The sequence below is a fragment of the Canis lupus genome, chromosome 5 (genome assembly GCF_011100685.1).
Source record: "Canis lupus familiaris isolate Mischka breed German Shepherd chromosome 5, alternate assembly UU_Cfam_GSD_1.0, whole genome shotgun sequence".
Taxonomy (NCBI): Eukaryota; Metazoa; Chordata; class Mammalia; order Carnivora; family Canidae; genus Canis; species Canis lupus.
Window position 1 is genome coordinate 47,695,084 of NC_049226.1, and position 20,940 is coordinate 47,716,023.

The 20,940-nt window shown below is 39.2% G+C and overlaps 1 protein-coding gene and 1 long non-coding RNA gene across 7 annotated transcripts in view; one reads left to right on the forward strand and one right to left on the reverse strand.

Annotated features, from left to right (window-relative positions):
• The window catches only part of ATG4C (autophagy related 4C cysteine peptidase), an 85,360-nt gene extending 73,247 nt beyond the window's left edge, over window positions 1–12,113 (reverse strand). Inside the window, exons 1-2 of one of the 6 annotated variants that reach the window (XM_038537322.1) lie at window positions 11,921–12,107; window positions 11,228–11,433 (exon numbers count right to left, since the gene is read on the reverse strand). The gene's annotated coding sequence lies outside the window, so the exon portion shown is untranslated. Of the gene's footprint in view, window positions 1–10,917; window positions 11,039–11,227; window positions 11,434–11,920 lie in introns of those variants that run through there. The other 5 variants (XM_038537325.1, XM_038537324.1, XM_038537323.1 and 2 more) reach the window with 5 other exon arrangements.
• Window positions 11,070–12,587, forward strand: LOC111095936. The gene is made up of 3 exons (XR_005359682.1): window positions 11,070–11,431; window positions 11,550–12,063; window positions 12,259–12,587. It is a non-coding gene; the product is annotated as an uncharacterized LOC111095936 (long non-coding RNA).
• The last annotated feature ends 8,353 nt before the right edge of the window (window positions 12,588–20,940 follow it).

A 20,940-nucleotide genomic window follows, 5' to 3' on the forward strand; every position in this document is an offset into this window, starting at 1 on the left:
TGCAGGGAGCCTGCTTCTCCCTCTTCCTGTGTCTCTGCCTCCCTCTGTGTCTCTCATGAATAAATAAATAAAAGCTTTAAAAAAAAAAAAAGATATACGGAATCAAAGGTCTGTGTCATTTCCAACTGTTGCTGGTTGCGTCTTCTGAAACTAATCTATCAGATAACCCATCAGATATTTAAAGACCTCCAATACCTTTACCCCCTCCCGCTGCATCATCTCTTTCCACATTAAATATTCTCAATTCGGGCAGCCCGGGTGGCTCAGGTGGCTCAAGTGGCTCAGCAGTTTAGCGCCGCCTTAAGCCCAGAGGGTGATCCTGGAGTCCCCGGATTGAGTCCCACATCGGGCTCCCTGCATGGAGCCTGCTTCTCCCTCTGCCTGCGTCTCTGCCTCTCTCTCTCTCTCGTAAACAAAATCTTTTTTAAAATATATAAATACATATTCTCAATTCCTTCAATTAGAAGACTGCTATATGAGTGGTAATGAAGGCCTTAATTAGGGTATCAATAAAGGGATGAGAAATAAGATATAAGCAGCAAGCTGACATGGTAGAACTAGTAACATCATACAAATATATGAATGTTTATGTACTCACAGACAGGAAAGACTAAAGTGACGGGAGAGTTCAAGTCTGATATTTAGGATAATTATGCCATTAACTGAATCAAGTAATCCAAGAGGAGAAGGGGAAGATGGGAAATTCAGTTTGAGACACACTGATTTTGAGGTTTAACAAGTAAATATGGACAAGATCTTTTCCAAGTCCCATTCCATTAGTTACCTCTGCTACAAAAAGATGCATCTAGGCAGCCTGAGTGGCTCAGCAGTTCAGCGCCGCCTTCAGCCCGGGGCTTGATCCTAGAGACCCAGGATCGAGTCCCACGTTAGGCTCCCTCCCTGCATGGGGCCTGCTTCTCCCCCTGCCTGTGTCTCTGCCTCTCTCTCTCTGTCTCTAATAAATAAATAAAATCTTTAAAAAAAAAAAAAAAAGCATCTATATTATTGAGACTGGTAATTATACCTCATTCAAATACAAAATATCACATTTATTCATTCATGAAATATTTGAGTGGTTACTTTTGTAAGGTACTAGGAGATACAATGAGCCATGAAACCCAGTTCCTGTCCCAATTAAACTTACATTCTAAAATGCAAGATGTTTATAACTAACCAGAACTTAAGATGTAATGTGGTTATGTCTCACAGTAGAAATATAAAATGTTACAATTATTAAGAGAAATATTTTTCCCCTTTCCAATGAGAACATTCACATAGAAAAATATCACACAGTGGGATTCTTCAAATACAAAGACCAAGGACACACAAATAATATAAATCTTACTATTCTGGGTGTAAATAAGGATAACACTAGCCATATTTCTTAGGAATGAGTTAAAGTACCCTCAACAATTATGTCTATTGTTAAAGATTAATGCTTGAATTGTATCATTAGTCAAAAGAAGAGCATTGTTTAAAATGTTCACAAACACAATTGTTTTGGCTTACAAATGGAATTGTTTGATGTCATTTTTCTCATCATTTCTAATTTTAAACAGTGTATCAATTTGAAAACAGAGCTACAGATTTAAAGCTTTACAAAGATTTTTTTAAATGCATATTTTCTACCTGATATAACTGTTCTAGAGTTCTCTATAACTATATATATAATGACAGTTTTAAATTATTATGGCTACTTTAGTCATTTTACCAGAAAAGTTATTTTACAGAAAGAGTCTATTAAAAGTAGATTAGTAGAAAATTTTATTTTAAACTGATAATCAGGGCAGCCCGGGTGGCTCAGTGGTTTAGCACCACCTTCATCCTCCATGATGTTGGAGACCCAGGATCGAGTCCCCCGTCGGGCTCCCTGCATGGAGCCTGCTTCTCCCTCTGCCGGTGTCTCTGCCTCTCTCTCTCTCTCTCTCGATTAAATATTTTAAAAAACAAATAAATTAAAAAAATAAACTGATAATCACAGGGAAAATATAATACAAATAACTCTGAACACATAATTTCATTTTAGATCTTTAGCAGGATATAGCCTAAGGACATAAAATGGTAAAGAAATCTTTAATTGGTCAGTAAATCTGTTGTTTGAGAGAGTATCAATATAGTAATACCAAAACTATCATAAGTGTTTTACAGGAGACATTAGATGAGTAAATATATTGATACAGGTTTGAATCAGAATTCTCCCTACAGGAAAAGGAGATAGAAAATATGAACTGATAGAAAGTGAAGATGAAAAAAAAAAAAAAAAAAAAAAAAAAGTGAAGATGAGGGATCCCTGGGTGGCACAGTGGTTTGGCGCCTGCCTTTGGCCCAGGGCGCGATCCTGGAGACCCGGGATCGAATCCCACATTGGGCTCCCGGTGCATGGAGCCTGCTTCTCCCTCTGCCTGTGTCTCTGCCTCTCTCTCTCTCTGTGACTATCATAAATAAATAAAATTAAAAAAAAAAATTAAAAAAAAAAAGAAAGTGAAGATGAACTCTGTGGTTTTGAATTTGAGTTCATATCCTTTGAGTGTGTGTGTGTGCATCTGTGTGCCCATTTAAAGACCTAAAAGCAATGATATTTCAGCAGCAATGAGTATATTCAGTGCCAAGCCATGGTTTCTGAGTAGCATTTCCCACCAAGTTGAAAGAGTATTCCACGGTAGAATAGCTCATTCCAGGCTTCAAGCAGTGAATATACATACAAGGTGAGCCTGGAATGTCTTATTGTACAAAAAAATAAGAATATGCCAACCAATGTGGACATATGCAAAAGCCACAGAAACTGGCTTGAATTTGACTAATCCAATTTGAGGTAATTTAATCACCAAAAACAGTAATAGTGGGCACCTGGCTGGCTCAGTTGGTGGAACACGGGACTCTTAATCTTAGGGTCATGAGTTTAAGCCCCACACTGGGTGTGGAGGCTACTTCCGAAGAGAAAGAAGGAAGAAAAAGAAGAAGGAAGAGAAGGAGAAGGAGAAGGAGAAGGAGAAGGGGAAGGGGAAGGGGAAGGGGAAGGGGAAGGAGGAGGAGGAGGAGGAGGAGGAGGAGGAGGAGGAGGAGGAGAAGAAGAAGAAGAAGAAGAAGAAGAAGAAGAAGAAGAAGAAGAGGAAGAAGAAGAAGAAGAAGAAGAAGAAGAAGGAGGAGGAGAAGAAGAAGAAGGGTAACAAACTTATAACAGATAAATTAAAAAAAAAAAGAATCCTTGTGTATATAGTGATACTAAAATAAAAGGACAGAGGAAAAATAGCTCTTCTTTAGAAAAGACAGCCAGCAAACATATATAGGACTGAGAGAACTGGAAAACCACTATCTGGCAACCACCAGTGCAATGACTGACTCAGGCGAGCATGATCCATGACTGCTAAAACCAAGGATAAAAAAGAGAATTGTTGGAAAACAGAATATCCAGTAATCTCAAAGTATTACCTACACAGATTACTATTAAGTTCACATGGGAAAAGATAACATTAGGATGTAGAAATCTGGGGCACTTGGGTGGCTCAGCAGTTAAGTGTCTGCCTTCAGCTCGGGTCCTGATCCCAGGATCCAGGATTGAGTCCTGCATCAGGCTCCTTGTGGGAAGCCTGCTTCTCTCTCTGCCTATGTCTCTGCCCCTCTCTCATGAATAAATAAATAAAATCTTAAAAAAAAAAAAAAAAGCAGATCTCTGGTTAATCTAAGAGATTGATCTTTGATCTTAACATTACCAATAATGGGGTAAACTGCCATTATAGTCTTCCTGAAGTAGTGAAATGGAAAGTTAACAATATCTTCTATGGAACATCTTGAAAAAACTATTTAACCTGAAATTGTAGGGATACAATCAAGACAAATTCATTTTGTGAGGCATTCTACAAAACAAAATGGCCTGGACTCTTCAAAAATGTCAGTCTTGAAAGACCAAAAAACAAAAAACAAAAAAACAAAAAAACACAAAAAAAAAAAAAAGAAGGAAGAAAAAGGTGAGAATTGCTGCCGTCCCCTTGAGGGGCTGCCCCCCTATCAGGCTGGCCTTGGGGCACACAGATCCCTGTTGAACTGAGGGAAAACTGCTTCCCCACAGCCCCAAGCAGCACCATCAAGACCCAAAGGAAGTGAGGGCAGGGCCTGGTTCTGGGCTTTACTGCCTTGCATTACCCTGGGCAAACATTCCGATACTATGCCTGGCACACACACATAGTAGGTACACACAGAAAGGACAATAGGAATGCCTGGGTGGCTTAGCAGTTGAGCATCCACCTTTAGCTCAGGGTGTGATCCCGGGTTCCTGGGATCAAGTCCCACATCAGGCTCCCTGCAGGGAGGCTGCTTCTCACTCTGCCTCTGTCTCTGCCTCTCTCTGTGTGTCTCTCATGAATAAATAAATAAAATCTTTAAAAAAAAAAAAAAAAAACACAGGAAAAAGAAATTTCCTAAGAAAATTCATAATCTAAAAAAAATAAATAAATAAATAAAAATAAATAAAAAAAAAAAGAAAATTCATAATCTCTGATTGGAAGTACTTTTTTTAAGATTTGTTTGTTTGAGAGAAAGTGCAAGTGGGGGACTGGGGGTAGGAGCAGAGGGAAGGGGACAAGCAGACCCTGCACTGAGCACAGACCCCGATGCAGGGCTTGATCCCAGGACTGTGAGATCATGACCTGAGCAGGAATCAAGAGTCAAGGCGCCTGGGTGGCTCCATGGTTCAGCATCTGCCTTTGGCTCAGGTCATGATCCCTGGGTCCTGGGATTAAGTCCCACATCAGGCTCCTCTCAGGGAACCTGCTTCTCCCTCTGCCTAACCTCTTTGCCTCTCTGTGTGTCTCTCAAGAACAAATACGTAAAATCTTGGGCAGCCCCGGTGGCTCAGCGGTTTAGCGCCACCTTCAGCCCAGGGCCTAATCCTGGAGACCCGGGATCGAGTCCCACGTCAGGCTCCCTGCATGGAGCTTGCTTCTACCTCTGCCTATGTCTCTGCCTCTCTCTCTCTCTCTTTCTCTCTCTCTTTCTCATGAATAAATAAATAAAATCTTAAAAAAAAAATCAAGAGTCAGATGCTTCACTGACTGAACCAATCAGATGCCCCAATTAGATTTTTTGGGGTATTTTTTTAAAGCTATAAGGGACATTACCGATAAACATTTGAGTAAATTCAAAATGTTTGTTATGGCCTATACTATTAGTATTATCAATCAGGGTTAAGTTATTTGGTATATGTGCTGCCGAAGCGAGCACATGGGTTAAGTTATTTGGGTTTGCACATAGCACTATAGCTATATAGGATAATGTCCTACATAAAAGTTCATAGGAGATATATGATGAAGAACTTTGGAGTGAAGTGTCATGATGACTCCACCTTAGTTTCCAATGGTTCAGCAAGAAAAAGAAAGCACACCATATGTATTTAGAGAGAGAAAAAGCAAATGAGGTATAATGTTAACAAGTGAATCTAAGTAAAAGATATACAGGCATTTGTTGTACTATTCTTTCAGCTTCTTTATAGGTTTCAAACTTTTAAAATAAAAGTTGGAAGAAAAAAGTAGGGTGGAAATTAAATTGACTTTCAAGCAGCTGAGCAGACTTTAAATCTAACTACTTCTTTATCCTATCCATAAGCACTAAAAGCAAACATGAAGTTCAAAAAGTTTTGGCTAAAAATAATTACAAACCAAGCCACAATTAGTTTCCTATTATAGCTGTAGACTAAACATAATCTCTGATGAAAATGCATTAAAAAAGGACATGTGTTAACTCATCTAAGACAATTATGAATCAGCAAAACTATCTTACATAATACTGAATCCAAATCCAAATATGACTAACCAAATTTTTCTCCAATTGAGATCTTTTAGATATAATGATATATAGTTTAGTTTAGTTATAATTAAAAATGTTGTCACATGGGACACCTGGGTGGCTCAGTGGTTGAGTGTTGCCTTTGGCTCAGGGTGTGGTCCCGGGGTCCCAGAATCGAGTCCCACATCGGGCTTCCTGCATGGAGCCTGATTCTCCCTCTGCCTATGTCTCTGCCTCTCTTTCTGTGTCTCTCACGAATAAATAAATAAAATCTTTAAAAATAATAATAAAAAAATAAAATGTTATCACAGGTATAATTTCAGATCACATATCTGTAACAATAATAAGCACAAATTCTGTACAGGAATTTTGTTAACCTATGCACATACATCATCTCATTTAATCCTTAAAGCAACTCTATAATGCAGATGCTATTATTATCCTCATCTTACAGATTATGGGGAAAAATGGCTTGGAAAGACTAAATAACTTCTACAAGGTCATACTGCTAGTTAATAACAAAACACACCTTGAGTCTAGGCAATCTGACTCCAGAGCCCATGCTCCCTGTTCTACACATTCTACTTCTTCACTATGAAACGTAAAATTTTAAAAATAAACTGATTGTATTGATTCATATCTATTAAAAGGAGACAGTTCAAGGAAAAGACAAAAGCATGTCTTCCTCCCTAATACACATTTAAATTTACATACACACTAATTGAATGAAGTTAGAATTTAGCCAGATGCCCAATTTATTTCCAAATCTCACATGAAAATAAAGATCATATATAATTGTATTACTCAGTTACCTATTCATATATATGGTCGAATGTTACATAGAAATTCAAAACATATACCAACATATTTCCAAATGCTTTATCCCTGCTCTCTCAAGGAAAAAAAAAAAAAAAAACCTGAAAAAATTGATTTCAGGTACACCATTTCTCAAATATACTTAATTCAAACAATGACATAAAAGAAAAAAATAAGAAATTAACCTTGAAAACTGATGCCACCATAAAAAAAAAATTATTAACAAACAAATCATGTCCCCGCAAACCTGATCACCTTACAATGTTCTCTCAGTAACTGTACCATTATCCATCCAGTTACATAACCCAAAAAGCAGTGGTGCCATCACCTTTCTCTCCCTCATTCCTCACATTCAGCCCATCATCTAGTCCCCTCTCCTATACAGCGCTCCATCCATCCACTTCTATCTTCACCACCATCTTACCCAAGATATTATCATCTCTCATCTGGCCTCTCCCCATCCACACTGCTATCCCTCTTGTAAACAGTTTTTCCTCTGCATAACATCAAGTCCTTTCTTAAAGCACTTACGATAACTGGAACTTTAAATTTCTTTGAACATTTGACTTATGTCTGCCTTCCCAGTTATGCAATACTTTCTATGAGGGTAGAAAATGTATTTACTCACCATCTATTTCATCATTGTGACCTAGGAGAATGCCCAGTTAATAAATAAATGCTAAATGACTGAATGCCCGTCAAAGATTGCAAATTTACTTATAAACAGAAAGAAATTGTTTATAAAGTCCACCAACCATCATAAGGAGTACTTTATTTCATCATTTCTACATCACATATTTACATTTTGACTCTGAAAATAAATGCATCTTATAGTTGATGATCTTTGTTTAGTTGACAGTATTTTTTTTTTCATAGTGGTTCATAAAACAAAGGTTTTATCTTGGAATTTTTTTTAATCTCATGATTTGAAAAAATGAGTAAATCTACAACACGCCTGGTCCACTGAGTTCAAACTTGATAACGTAGCCTCCCTTCTCCTTTGGCCATCACACTACTCCCAATATTCAATAATTAACAGAGCCTCCTGGTTCTTTAACCAACAGCTATCAAATCCATTCCTTTCTTCCAGTCCCACTATAATAACATTAGATCTATCTAATTCCTCCTTGCTTTATATCTGAACTTTTGTCATAGCTTCATTCATTTAAACATTTGTTTCAAATTCAACCAACACTGTGCACTTGTGTGTGCAAGGAACTGAAGATACAAAGCAGTCCAGTTATCTGTCCCTCCCTCTCTTCTTTCTCCCCTACGATTCAGAATTTTCTTCTTTCTATTCCTCAAGCTAGAATCACTTTCTTCCAAGTTTCTACCTACCGAAACTATTGTCACTACTTTAGTTCTAGATTCAATCTCATCTTCTTCATTAAATCTTTCCTAGTTAATCTCTCTTTTCAACTTTAACATTCTAAAACACATAAAATCTAAAATAGCTAATTGGCTGTACTTGCTGCTTCTTGAAGGCAAAGTTTACATCCCATACATTCTGCTATAGTGTAAGCTCCCCAAGAGAAGGGACTTTTATCTCCTTTGTCACTGTTTTATCTCCAGCAACAGATAACAGATATCATGTACCAAATAACAATTGCTTCTAAAAATACTAATTGGATTAATGTTTCTTATATAATCCAGAGTAGAGAACACATCTTTGCAGCTGTGGTACAGTAGGATGAGTCAAAATAAACTGGACTAACTAAGTGACTTGAACTGTTTGAGCTTCAGTTTCTTGACCTGTTAAATGTAAACAATGTTCACAAGCTCACTGAGTTGTTGTATTGATTAAATGCAATAATGCTTTAACAGGGGCAGTCCCGATGGTCCAGTGGTTTGGTGCCACCTTCAGTCTGGGGTATGATCCTGGAGACCTGGGACTTACTTATTTAAATAAATAAAATCTTTAAAAAAAAAAAATGCTTTAACAGCACCTCATACAGAGTTGAGGACAAGAGGATGCTCTCAGTAAATGTTTTGATAATTTTCTGACAGTTAAATTGCAAGACATATTTGATAAATGCCTACAAAATCTCAGGAAAAATATTAAGTTTGAGTAATGTCTAGCATCTTATCATTTATCCAGTCAAAATTCCATGAGTATAGAAAAAAAGACCATCTCTTCAACAAATGGTGTTGGGAAAACTGGCCACATGCAGAAGACTTGAGACTTCTTCAAGATAAAAAGTTTATGCACAGCAAAGGAAACAACAAAACCAAAAGACAACCAACAGAATGGGAGAAGATATCTGCAAATGACATATCAGATAAAGAGCTAATACCCAAAACCTATAAAGAACTTATCAAACTCAACAACCAAAGAACAAATAATCCAATCAAGAAATGGGCAGAAGACATGAACAGATATTTCTCCAAAGAAGACCTACACATGGACAATAGGCACATGAAAAAATGCTCCATGTCACTTTTCATCAGGAAAATACACATCAAACCCAATGAGATACCACCTCATATCAGTCAGAATGGCTAAAATTAACAAGTCAGGAAATGACAAACATTGGCGAGGATGTAGAGAAAGGGAAATCCTCTTACACTGTTGATGGGAATGCAAGCTGTTGATGGTTTTACTCTGGAAAACAGTATGGAGGTTCCTCAAAAAGATGAAAATAGAGCTACCCAATGACCCAGCAATTGCACTACTGGGTATTTACCCCAAAGATATAAATGTAGTGATCTGAAGGAGCACCTGCACCCTAATGGTTATAGCACCAATGTCCACAATAGCCAAACTATGGAAAGAGCCCAAATGTCCATCAACAGGTGAATACATAAAAATGTATATATATATATATATATATATATATATATATATATATATAAATACTATTCGGCCATCAAAAAGAATGAAATCTTGCCATTTGCAATGACATGAGTGGAACTAAAGGATATTATGCTAAGCAAAATAAGTCAATTAGAGAAAGACTATTATATGATCTCACTTGTGTGGAATTTAAGAAACAAAACAGAGGATCAGAGGGGAAGAGAGGAGAAAATAAAACAAGATGAAATCAGAGAGGGAGACAAACTATACGAAACTCTTTAATCATAGGAAACAAACAGGAGGGGGAGGGGTAAGGGAATGGGGTAACCAGGTAATGGACATTAAGAAGGGCACCTGATGTAATGAGCACTGGGTGTTATATAAGACCAAGGAATCACTGAATTCTACCCCTGAAACCAATAATACATTATATGTTAATTCACTGAATTTAAATTTTAAAAAATTAATTTAGGGATCCCTGGGTGGCGCAGTGGTTTAGCGCCTGCCTTTGGCCCAGGGCGCGATCCTGGAGACCCTGGATCGAATCCCACGTCGGGCTCCCGGTGCATGGAGCCTGCTTCTCCCTCTGCCTATGTCTCTGCCTCTCTCTCTCTCTCTCTGTGTGACTATCATAAATAAATAAAAATTTAAAAAAATAAAAATAAAAAAAATAAAAAATTAATTTAAAAAACGGATTCTATGAGTGAATTACATCTGAAATATATATATTCAGCTCCAAATCATAGTCACGGCTGAAACCATTTCTGATTAATTAGGAATAATTCCAATTTGACAGGGTATAGGTAAGTAATTTTTATATTTACTGACATGTATAGACTATATTTGACTGCTTAAAGAGGAATGCCGGGCAGCCCCAGTGGCGCAGCAGTTTAGCACCACCTGAAGCCCGGGGTTTTATCCTGGAGACCCGGGATTGAGTCCCACATCGGGTTCCCTGCATGGAGCCTGCTTCTCCCTCTGCCTGTGTCTCTGCCTCTCTCTCTATCTCTATGAATAAATAAAATCTTAAAAAAAAAAAAAAAAAAAAAGAGGAATGTAAGTGTTACTATTAGGGTTTCCACAGTGCAATAAACAGAATAGAAGAAAAGCTACAGACTCATTTGAGTTACACAGTCCCCATAAAGCCAGAAAGTACAAAAATTTCTGTCTGTGAAACATAAATGAACAGCACCTAATGCTGTTTTACCAGATCTATCAAAATATATATAACAGTATCAAAAACGATTACAACAAAAAAATTTTTCAACATACTTGCCTTCCTTTCACAGAAAAAGAGCATTAGTTAAACGGTTTTTAAACTTTTTTTACTACATTATACAATTCCTTATTTTGGGTATTTTTTACCTTTTTTTTTATTTTTTTTATTTTTTACCTTTAAACAGTTACCAAAATTTATGGAGAATGAGCTGATAATTCAATACAGCATCAGATTATTGTATCAATTAGAAACCCTTCCTTGTTCAGGAAAGATTTATTAATGTGTAAATTGGAACATACATAGACTTTACCTTTCAAGGCTTTTCCAATCCCTCTGGGTACTTTCAATGACTCATAATCTCATAACAAATCACAAGCCAGCTAGAAGGAAAGGGCATTCCCTTGTGTCCATCTGCTATTAACGGACACTAAATCACTGCAAATTCCACAGGGGGGACACGTTCCGACTAAGAATGGGGAGGGGAAATCCCCCCCTAAGTAATTCCAACACAAAGAGCCCTCAGGACAAAGTATTCTCCCCTAACTATAGGGTAACAGCAAACCTCTGTGGGGAAAATAACACAAAAGGAAAACGTAAGCCAAAGAAATCTTAAGACATACAAACTCTCTAAGCAGAGGCATGCTGAGTTGACCAGTGACTCTCAGATTCACCCGTCATCAGAAGAATGTATTCGAACCTCCAACCATGTGGATGTGGGTGTGGATGTGGATGGAAGCGCTGGGGACGAGTGGGAACCAAGTCAAGTGAGTGGACCTTAACGACTGGATGGAAAGGCGTGAAGATACTCGGGCCAGTGTGTCAAGGTCTGCAGCGGTAACGAAGGCCAAAAAGGAGGAAAAAAGGGTTGTTAGGAATGAGAAGGCAGATCTTGAGAATCTAATGCTTGTTTTTCACTTCTTTTCTTTTTTTAATGGGGAAAAGGTTATAAACCGACGCGACAGCTTAGGGGCCAAGAGGTCGTCTCTGGATTACAAGCAAAGCCACAAGGGGGACAGCTGCCCACAGGAAGGTTTATGGTTAGGTCTGGAGCCCAGGAAGGGCGAGGGGTCAGAAAACAAATTACACTAGAAAGTAGCTGAGGGAGGCGCCAAAAGCCTGAGCCTCAACGGCTGGCCACAGGACCTCCACAGAGGGCAGGGTTCCCCTCACCCCCCCCCCCCAAAAAAACCGATCTTTTGGCGACCAGAGACACTAAGTCCCAACCTTCTCCTGACTCCGCTCCACTCAAATCACCCCTCACCGAAACAGAATTGGAGACGTGAAAAAAAAAAAAATGTGCAGGAGACACCAACCCGGGAAAGGCTCCAGCTCTAGCAGCAGCCGCCCCAAAAGCAGCCGGTCCACACGCAGACGCTCCGACCTCGGCGCCGCAGCCACAGGCACCTGAGCTCCCCCGGCCGCCGTAGTTAGAGGAAAGGCCTCCCCTTCCAACCCAGTAAGTCAGACACTTCCGGGGCACTAAATCCTTCCGATTGGCCGTAGCGACATTAGCGCCAACAGAGCCACGCTCCACTTCAGCCTTCCCCGCTCCCCCCCCCTCCCCCGTTCGCCACCTGAAGCCCTAGGTTACCAATATGGCAGGCATAGAGCCAAGGGAACGTATCTTGTCAGTAATTCGTGTCTCTGGTAGATAATCCACACTACGCCGGCTTTGAGGTCCCGCTGGACAATTGGACTTCAACTCCCAGCGTGCCACGCAACGCAACGCCCTCTCCGGTAGCGCCTGAACTACAAGACCCAGGATCCACTGCGCCCCTCAGTCTTCGCTCTCCTCCTGACACCCGCAAGACCCGAGATGTAATTTCGGAGGAGTCGCTAAATTCCTTGGGCTAATGCAGACCGATAAAAATACAGATATTCCTTGCTATCCTGTTGTGAAGGTTCTCTAAGCCAAGCTATAGTTGAAACTGTAGGTAAATACTTATATAAGATATTAAGGAATGTGGGATGTCTGTCTGGGTGGCTCAGTGATTGAGCATCTGCCTTTGGCTCAGGGTGTGATCCTAGGACCGGAGATCGAGTCCCACTTGGGGCTCCCCGCGGGGAGCCTGCTTCTCCCTCTGCCTGTGTCACTGCCTCTCTCTGTGTCTCTCAAGAATAATTGAAAAAAATCTTAAAAAAAAAAAAAAGATGTTAAGGAATGTGTGCACTTTCCACATTACGATTATTTTCAAGGGCTGAAACACAGGATGGTGTAAAGGCTTTTTATGAAATGGAAATTTTTACCCACACTCATACGGGTTTTGATACTAAATTACTGAAAAGTGTAATTCTAGGTCGTTTTGCAGTACTGAAAGATTGTATTGGAAAAGGGACTACAGACATGCTCCTGAATTGCATAAGAAATTATAGTAAGAGCTAGAAGTAAAAAATTAACAATCTGTACTGCAGGACTGTGCACCCACATGGGAAAAGAAACCTTTCAGAATGCTGAGTTTAAAGTTCAAAATGGAAAAAAAATTGTTAAGATTTTATTTATTCATAAGAGAGAGAGAGGCAGAGACACAGGCAGAGGGAGAAGCAGGCTCCTTGCAGGGAGCCCAACATGGGACTCGATTCCTGAACTCCAGGATCACACCCTGGGCGGAAAGCAGAGCTTAACCACTGAGCCATCCAGGCGTCCCCAACATGAAATTTTTTTTATGTTTTTCACCTTTTTAACGTGTTAACGGTTTGGATTATTTTCATGGTTATTCTTACAAAAACAGATAACTGGAGCTACTTATTTTCTATTATGAGGTAGGGCAACCAAGTAACGAATCACACAAAAGATATAGCAAGATCATAAATGTAACATTTATGATAGGGAACAAACAAAATAACTGTTTCTTCGCTTCTTGTTTCGATTTCTTAGGACAGATATAGCATGTATCAAACCAGCGGTCTAGATGCCTTTTTGTTACTTTCATAAGGATTTAGGTTACCGAGAATAGATAGGTTTTATTTTTGATATTGTGCACTAATAGCATATAAGAAACAATACTTGAATTCTTAAACTATATGGTAATTATACAAAATAAAATTGATGCATACCATAAACATTGGTTATCTGTGGATTTGCAGCTAAACAGATTCTAATTGGTTAGAAAAATGGAGTAGAATACTTTCCATTTTTACAACCTCACGTAGAAGTCACAGAGGGAAACTATTCTGTAACACCACCATGGCATCCACTACCATACAAACTGCTTTCCAACTACAGTGTGCTAAATTATGCAGCACTAGCAAGTAAATATTTAAAATCTATGATCACAGAAAACAATCTGCTGCTTTCCATACTCATGGACCAAAACAATATGAATGCAGGGAAAGAAATCTTTCCATTGGAATGATTAGAGGTAATGATAAACTATAATTAGGTTATCTGTTATTCATAACTGTTTGCAGTAAATAAATACATAATTGCATCCACTTATTAAAGATGTTATTAAGGAAGCTTTTAAAATATGCTAAATAATTGACACACATATTCTAAAGTAGTTTCAATGATCAATTGTGTAAACAAACGTGGAAGAGAGTTTAAAGAGTTCATAATTCATGTAACAGACTTTAGGTTTTGAAAGGAGATTCTTGGCAGCTGCAGTATTTAGCAATATTCTCTCCTCATTTTTTTTTAAAGATTTTATTTATTTATTCATGAGAGAAACAGAGAGAGAGGCAGAGGGAGAAGCAGGCTCCATGCAGGGAGCCTAATGTGGGACTGGATCCCTGGACTCCAGGATCACGCCCTGGGCCAACGGCAGATGCTTAACCGCTGAGCCATCCAGACGTCCCATCTCCTCATTTTTCAATGTGTCTTTGACTTTCCAGTTTAGCCAATTGCCAAGCACATGAAGTTAAAACTGGACAAGATATTCATTTCAGTTCAACAAATACAGATTAAGGCTGCTAGGGACAAAGCACTTTGTTTAGCCACTACAGTCTATTTCTGAAGCACACATAGTTTTGATAGTTGGGAAAGATTGAAAAGGGAAATGAAAACGTAAGAGGGCTTAATCAGAATGGAAAATGGAAAGTAAAATATATGTAACATCATCTACTAATAAACACTTATTCATTTAGGGCTTTTCTTTAAGATTTTATTTATTTATTTATTTGAAAGAGAGAGAACGAGAACAAGAGCAGATGGGAGGGGCAAAGAGAGGGACAGACTTCCTGCTGAGCAGAGAGCTCAAAGAATGACCCAGGGATCATGACCTGAGCCCAAAGCAGACGCCCAACTAACTGAACCACCCAGGTGACCCATATTTGGTTAACTGGAACTCTCTAAAAGCTAACATACTTTCTAAGAGGCAGGAGCCACATCTTAAATATTTTCTGTCCCTCTCAATTGTAAGACAGTACTTTGTTCAGAGTAACTTGCTCACCATCAGTGTTTGTGGGAGTTCAGAGTGATGTCCAAAAAAGGCCTGAAACTCCTTTCTTATTCATACCTGTAGTTTTAATATAAGCCATTTTTAACATTCAAGCTTCATTTTCTTCATTAGTAATTCAGATTCTATAATAAAATCGATATTAAAACCAGAATATTTCATTAATCAGAATGCTACACTCTAAAATCATGAAAGAGCATTTATTGCTGTGTATGTAACAACATTTATCTTAAGTATCAAGACCTTTCTAAAATATCATCATATCCCAGGCACATACTGAAGCCATACCAGCCAATCTATTAGATTGTGATACAGCTCCAGATTTTTGTTAGTAAACTTTTAATCCTTAACTTTTACCAAGCATACTTCTTTATCCATCTCCCTCCTGAACCCAAGAAGAGATGAAAGTTCTGTTTAATAAGTAAATGTGTAACATGAATCCCTGGTCAAGAATATTATCTTGAGGGGCGGCCTAGGTGGCTCAGCGGTTTAGCGCTGCCTTCAGCCCAAGGCCTGATCCTAGAGTCCCGGGATGGAGTCCACGTCAGGCTCCCTGCATGGAGCCTGCTTCTCCCTCTGCCTGTGTCTCTGCCTCTCTCTCTGTGTCTCTCATGAATAAATAAATAAAATCTTAAAAAATAATAATATTATCTTGAAATAAATTGAGCTCAGCCCTTGATGAGACCAGTAATTTGTAGGCCTCTGAAAGCTAAAAAATGGGGGTGCCTGGGTGGCTTAGCCAAGTGTCTGCCTTCAACTCAAATCATGATCCCAGGGTCCTGGGATCCAGCCCCACATTGGGCTCTCTGCTCAGCAGGAAGCCTGCTTCTCCTTCTCACTCTCCGTGCTGCTCCACCTGCTATTATCTCTCTCTCTCTCTCTCTCTCTCTCAAATACATAAAATGTTAAAAAAATTAAAACTAAAAAATGATAAAATGATTTTGAGGAAAACTTAAAAGAACCTGTGTTTTATGTAACACAAAATATATTGCCATATGGTTTGAGTTCCTAGTAAACTCCTTGAGGATGAGAATTATGACTTCTTTTGTTATATCCCTCATAGTTTTGGACTTAACTATAATATGAGTGCTAATAAGTAAATAGTATTTGAATTGATATCTTAGTAAAAAAAAAATCCTTTTTGCCAAGTAATGTACATATAATAAATTCAACCTCAATTTAATCTTTTTCCTCCCCCTTGCCACAATCCATAGAAATGAGACTCACAGTGACATATATCTAGGGGATACTTTTAGACTTCTTCTTTGAGCTCTTCAGGCTAGTCTATGTGCTTGCTCTTATTTCAGAGCCCCACAGCACTTTGCTTATCCTATACAATTTCACAGTTAAATATGTGTTATCATATGTTATGGGATGCTGAATAGGACGGAATTTTTTTTTTAAGATTTATTTATTCATGAGAGGCAGAGAGAGAGAGAGAGGCAGAGACAAAGAGCTCTGCAGGGATCCCCCTGGGGGCCTCAGTCCCAGGACCCCTGGGATCATGACCTGAGCCAAAGGCAGATGATTAACCAACTGAGCCACCCAGGTGCTGAGACAGAATTCTTTTTTTTTTTTAAGAAAAGCACCTCAGTGTCTCTTCTTAGGATACAAATATGTGATGGTAATATTTGGGGAAGTGTGTTCAACATTTTGTCATGGAGAATTTCAAACAAAGAAAAGTTGAAAGAATTTTTTTTTTAAGATTTTTTTTTTTTTAAGTAATCTCTACACCCAACGTGGAGCTTGAACTCACAACACTGGGATCAAGAGTCACATGCTCCACCAATTGAGTTAGCCAGGTGCCCCGAAAAGTTGAAAGAATTTTGCAGCATGTATCTGTATACTCACCATTCTACCATTAATATTTTTAAATTTTTTTTAAGATTTTATTCATTCATTTATGAAAAACATAGAGAGGAAGAGACATAGGCAGAGGGAGAAGCAAGCTCCCTGGGGGATCCCTGGGTGGCTCAGCAGTTTAGCGCCTGCCTTGGGCCCAGGGCATGATCCTGGAGTCCTGGGATGGAGTCCCACATCGGGCTCCCTGCATGGAGCCTGCTTCTCCCTCTGCCTGTGTCTCTGCCTCTCTCTCTCTCTCTCTCTCTCTCTCTCATGCATAAATAAATAAAAGTCTAAGAAGAAGAAGAAGAAGAAGAAGAAGAAGAAGAAGAAGAAGAAGAAGACGACGACGACGTGGCTCCCTGCGGGGAGCCTGATGCAAGACTCAATCCCAGGACCCTGGGATCATGCCCTGAGCTGAAGGCAGACACTCAACCACTGAGCTACCCAGGCATCCCAAGATTTCCCATTTTTTAAAAGATTTTTTAAAAAGACTTTATGTATTTATTCATGAGAGACACAGACAGAGTGAGAGGGAGAGGCAGAGACACAGGCAGAGGGAGAAGCTGGCTCCACGCAGAGAGCCTGAGATAAGACTCGATCCTGGGACTCCAGGATCACACCTGCACCAAAGGCAGATGCTCAACTGTTGAGCCACCCAGGTAGCTCCAGATTTCCCATTTTTTAATGTGAATTGTGAAAACAATATTTTAACTGTTCTTTCCAGCCCAAACCGTTCTCCACTGCCTAAAATGAAATCTAATTATGTCATTCCCCAAATGGTTGCCTATACAACCAAGTTAAAGTCTATGATTCTTAGACATAGTACACAAGATCCCTTTAGGAAATAGCCTGTCTTTCCAGCCTTGTGTTGTACCACACTCTCACTCTCACCTTCCAGCTATAATGAATTTTTGAGTTACTCTACATTGGTTGAACTTCCCTCCGCTGCAGGTGGCTAATTTTTTTTTTAAGATTTTATTTATTTATTAAAGACAGACACACAGAGAAAGAGAGAGAGGCAGAGACACAGGCAGAGGGAGAAGCAGGCTCCATGCAGGGAGCCTGACGTGGGACTTGATTCAGGTTCTCCAGGATCACACCCTGGGCTGAAGGTGGCGCTAAACCGCTGGGCCATCAGGGCTGCCCCTAATTATTTTTGTCATTTAAGTTATCTCAGGACTTTCTCCTCTAAGGTCCCTCAATTTGAGAGTAACTGACATTCCTTGTTCTCTTAATATCTTGTCCATACCTCTATCAAAATGTTTAACAAACTGTATTGTGGGAGCATAGTTTTCCTATCTGAATTCTCTTCATATTTCCAGGATTTAGCACAGTGCTAGGTGTTTGGTAGATATAAGTTTTAACTAGATCATGTGTGGCATTTCAAGACTAAGGTTTACTTTGCAGCATTTGCTGAATATGGCTATGAAATGAAAAGGAGGATGGAATAATATCACATTTAGGAGGTAAGCTGACTTCACTGAACTTGTTTTCAAAATTATGGGGATTCTGTAGCTAGGCTGAGATAAAGAGGGCAGTGGAGAAATAGAAAGAGGTTGAAGATTTAGGAGAGGTGATAGAAATAAGGTCACTCTCTCTGTGTCTCTCATGAATAAATAAAATCTTTTAAAAAATAAAAATTAAAAATGGGAAATCTTGGGGCACCTAGATGGCTCGGTTGGTTATGCATCTGCCTTCAGCTCAGGTCATGATCCCAGGGTCCTGGGATGGAGCCCTGAGTCATGCTCCCTGCTCAGCAATACAGTCTGCTTCTCCTTCTGTCCCTTCCCTAATTCATGTTTGTGCTTTCTCTCTCTCTCTCTCTCTCTGAAACAAATAAAAGAAAATAAAACTTTAAAAATTAAAAAAATAATAAAATAAAATAATTTAAAATTTTAAAACTAAATAAAAAATGGGAAATCTGAAGTAAATAGTAAGAAAAGAGCAAAAGAATTGATTAGAGATACTAGGATAATAGAATCTAGAGGAGAAATGGGAGGAGAAAGAATCAAGAAAGACTCCTGGTTTCAGCTTTTCTGATTTTCCATATGTTGAGTTAGGAATGCTTGGGGCACCTGGCTGACTCAGAAAAGCATGCAGCTCTTGATCTTAGGGTTGTGAGTTTGAGCCCCACACTGGGTGGAGAAATTACTTGAAAATAAAATCTTAAAAAAAAAAAGTGGGGGAGGGATACTTGGGTGGCTCAGCGGTTGAGCGTCTGCCTTCGGCTCAGGGCATGATCTCAGGACCCAAGATTGAGTCCCACATCTGGCTCCTTGCCAGGAGCCTATTTCTCCCTCTGGCTGTGTCTCTGCCTCTCTCTGTGTGTCTGTTATGAATAAATAAATAAATCTTAAAAAGAAAAGTAATGCTTGAGAGTTGCCAGATGGCTATGTCCAGGAAGCAGTTAGTAAGGTTAAGAGGAATATTTGAGCTCAATATACACCTTTAGATGACAATTTAGATGACAACGTTAGATGACGATTGAAAAAAACATAGGCATGGATAAGATTGTGAGCTAGGTAATAGGGATGTAAGGTCATAACCAAGGAATGACATAGGGTAGAGAATGGTATATATATTAATGTCTCAAAATCCTTCAAGGAACAGGATTTTTACATAAAAGCAGAGGATTACAGAATGAGGAGAAAGCTGAATTCATCTCTAGACCTGGTGTGCATGAATAAATGAGAACAAAAAAGACAAAAACAAAAATGCATAAATTCAAGAAAGTTGCAGAGAGACCAAATCCAGAGAGAAGTAAGCATTCATTAAGTCCAGGGGTGAGGGGAGCCTGGGTGGCTCAGTCTGTTAAGCATCTGCTTTTGGCTGGGGTCATGATCCTGGGTTCCTGGGACCAAGCTCTGGAGCCCCCAAGCCCCCATGTTGTCCACAGGCTCCCTGCTCAGCTGCTCAGCAAGGAGTCTGCTTCTCCCTTTCCCTTTGCTCCTTTCTTTCTCTCTGCTCCTCCCCTTCCACTCTCCCCTCTCCCTCAACCCAGATCCTGCTCTCCCTAGCTCTCTCTCTCTCTAATAAATACATAAAATCTAAAAAAAAAAAAAAAAAAAAAAAAAAAGACCAAGAGGTGAATTTTGTGAGGAGAATCATGTTGTAGCAAATTAGAGCATGAGAGAAGGAATGGAAAGATTTCGAAAGAAGAAAAGTAGTAAGAGGATTGAGTCAAGGGAAAGGAAGCACAGGTGAGAACACAAAAAGAAAGATGATGACCAAGGATGACAGGAATATGAATTATATTCACCAGCCTCAAGGTTTCAAACATAAATTCTAAATAAATCTGAGGTTCACCATAACCTGTGTGTGCTTTCAAGACTCTTGGCAGCAGGAAGTGCAACTAACTTGCTTACACTCACATTCTTGTTTTATAATTGGACCCACACCCTCCTTATAGCCCAGAGCTTCTGAGCAGGAAACCCTACAAGGCATAAATTATGATTTGCCTAAAGTTTAGACACTAATCAAACATTGTGGCCCATTTCTTTTGGTTTAGGCATGAACATGTGGCGCAATACCAAGCAATGAGATGTGAGGAAAAATTTGCTAAGGAGATCTGGGAAAGGTTTTTTTCTCTCTGACAAAAAGCAGTTCAAGCTGTACACTCTGGTCATAACAGCATTATTCACTATGGCTAAAGGTGGAAGCAGCCAAGTGTTTATCAAAAGGTGAATGAATAAGCAATAGACACAATGTAATATAATTCAGCCTTTTAAAAGTATGAAATTATGATACATGATATAACATGAATGAACTTTGAGGATATTATACTGAGAGAAATAATCCAGTCACAAAAAGACAAATACTGTATGGTTCCACTGAAGTGAGGTACCCAGAATAGTCACATTCAGAGTTAGAAAGTAAAATGGTGGGATGCCTGTGTGGCTCAGTGGCTGAGCATCTGCCTTTGCTACGGGCATGATCCTAGAGTCCAAGGATCGAGTCCTGCATCGGGCTCCTTGTGGGGAGCCTGCTTCTCCCTCTGCCTGTGTTGTGTCTCTGCCTTTCTCTCTCTCTGTATCTCATGAATAAATAAATAAAATCTTAAAAAAAAAAAAAAAAAAGCAAAACGGTGGTTGCCA